The sequence below is a fragment of the Myotis lucifugus genome, unplaced genomic scaffold (assembly GCF_000147115.1).
Source record: "Myotis lucifugus unplaced genomic scaffold, Myoluc2.0 scaffold_13, whole genome shotgun sequence".
Classification (NCBI taxonomy): Eukaryota; Metazoa; Chordata; class Mammalia; order Chiroptera; family Vespertilionidae; genus Myotis; species Myotis lucifugus.
In genome coordinates this window covers 10263663-10266473 of record NW_005871061.1, presented here as the reverse complement: position 1 = coordinate 10266473, position 2811 = coordinate 10263663, and positions in this window count along the sequence as shown.

Genomic DNA, 2811 nt, shown 5'->3' with positions numbered 1-2811 from the left:
GGGGGGGGGGAGGGGTTTTAAATGGGGGTGAAAAAAAAAATTTTTTCCCAAAAAAAGGGGTTTGGGGAAAATTTGGGAAAAAATTCTTTTAAAAAAAAATGAAAACTTGGCTTCCCCCCCCTTTCCCTTCCCCAAGGAATAAACTCCAAAAATGGGGTTAAAGACTTAAATGTTTGTCGTGAAAGCATAAAAATTCTAGAAAGTGATAGGCCAGCAAAATCTCCGGTTTTTTCTCCAAAACCAATTTTTTTGGGGGGACCTCTCCCCGGCCCCGGGGGGGGCAAATTGGGGGCGCGAACCCCATGCGGCTGTTTGGCCCCTTGAGTGTGGCTCTTCCACAAAAATCTACGTGCTGGCGCACACGTACAGTACGATTGAAACTTCATGGCCCATGCATAGAAGTCGGTATTTTGTGGAAGAGCCACACTCAAGGGGCCAAAGAGCCGCATGTAGCTCGCGAGCCGTCAGTTTGCTGACCACTGTCTTAGGCCAAAGGAAAGTAACTAAGGAGAAAATAAACAAATAGGAGTACATCAAAATAAAAAAGGTTTTGCACAGCAAAAGAAACCATCAACAAAATGAAAAGTGAGCCCATTGTATGGGAGAACATATTTGTCAATGATACATATGATAAAGGGTTAATATCCAAAATATATAAGGAACTCACACAACTTAACAAAAGGAAGACAAACAATCCAATTATAAAATGGGCAAAGGATCTACCAGTAAACAGAAACTTCTCCAAAGTGGACATACAGATGATCAATAGGCAGAAGAAAAAATGCTCAGTCACTGATCACAGAGATATGCAAATTAAAACGACAATGAGGTATCACCTCATACCTGCCAGAATGGCTACCATCAACAAATCAACAAATGATAAGTGCTGGTGAGGATGTGGAGAAAAGGAAACCCTAGTGCACTGCTGGTGGGAATGCAGACTGATAGAGCCATTATGGAAAACAGTATGGAGTTTCCTTAAAAAATTAAAAATGGAATTGCCATTTGACCCATTGATCCCACTTCTAGGAATATATCCTAAGAAACCCAAAACACCAATTAAAAAGAATGTATGCACCCCTATTTTCATAGCAGCACAATTTATAATAGCTAAGATCTGAAAATAACCCACGTGCCCATTAGTAGATGAGTGAATAAAAAAGCCTTGGTAGGACAGAAAAAAGATGGCGGCTGGCAGGATGGAGGTGAGGGATAGGAAGTGAGTGAGTGAGGGGATGAAAGGAGAGTGTGTGGATGTGTGTGTTGTGTGTGAGTGAGTGAGGGACAGTTAAATCCGGCAGGAACCAGCAGAGGCTGGCAAACCAGGTTCTCTGGGACAGGGAGAGACTACCACCGCTGCGGGCACTCCCTGGACTGTGGGACTCAGGCATGGAGCCCACGCCATCTTGAAGGGGAGAGTGGCCTCTTCTAGGAACCCATCAGCACCACCACCCAGACAGGCCTTGGACACTGCCTGTGACCCAGCAGCCACTCCAGCCAAAATCCTGCTGCCCTACTCACAGACCCATGGATCTCGAGACCTCCCCCTCCAAAGGTGCACCACTCCTGCAGCAGTAAGTGCAACTTCCCCCCTCCCCAGCGGCAGACCTCCAGATGCCACATGTTCATAGCAGCACAATTTACAATAGCTAAGATTTGGAATCAGCCTAAGTGCCCATCAGCAGATGAATGCATTAAAAAACTTTGGCACATCTATGCAATGAAATACTATGCTGCAGTAAAAAGGAAGGAACTCCTACCATTTGCAACAGCATGGATGGAGCTGGAGAGCATTATGCTAAGTGAAATAAGTCAGTCAGAGAAAGATAAATATCACATGATCTCACTCATTTGTGGATTATAATGAACAGCATAAACCATGAAGAAAAACAGATCTAGAGACAGAGAAGCATCGATTAGATGCTCAAACCTCAGAGGGAATGTAGGGGAGTGTAGGGGTAATGGGGGAAGATCAACCAAAGGACTTGTATGCATGCATATAAGCATAAGCAATGGACGCAGACAACAGGGGGTGAGGGTGAAGTCAAGACTGGGGGGATGAGGGGACAATGGGGGGATAAAGACACATTTGTAATACCTTAATCAATAAAAATTTTTTTTAAAAAGCTGTGGTGCATTTATACCATGGAACACTATGCAGCAGTAAAAAAGAAGGATCTCTTACCCTTTGAGACAGCATTGAGGGACCAGGAGAATATCATGCTAAGTGATCTCACTCATATGTGGTATCTAAGTAATAAAATAAACTGATGAATGGAGAGGATCCAGAGTCATGGAAGCATGGATCAGAGTGCAGAATCTCTGAGGGAAGACAGGGGAAGGTGGGTGGGAAATAATCAGCCAAGAACCTTATATACAAATATGCATGACCCATGGCCACAGATAATGGGGCAATGAGGGCCTGGGATGGGGTGGTGGGGGCGGGCTGGAGTGAGTCAATGGGGGATAAATGGGCATATGTAACCCTATCTAATAAAAGAGTAATATGCAAATTAACCGTCACTCCTCACTCTGTCAGTCTGTCACAAAGATGGCTATGGCCATGGAACTGGAGCAAGCAGGGGGCTTGCGTTGTCACCAGCGATGGAGGAAGCCAAGCTTCCTGCCTGCTCTGGCTGGCCCTGAACTCCGCTCAAGGCTACAAAGTTTCAATTATGGAAGATAAATAAATCCCAAATACCTGCTTCCAGCCGCTGTGGCCGCCACTCAAGGAGGGGCTGGGAGCCTCAGTTGCCAGGGGCAACCCGACCTGAGCTCCGTTTAAAGCTACAAAGTTTCAATTATAGAAGT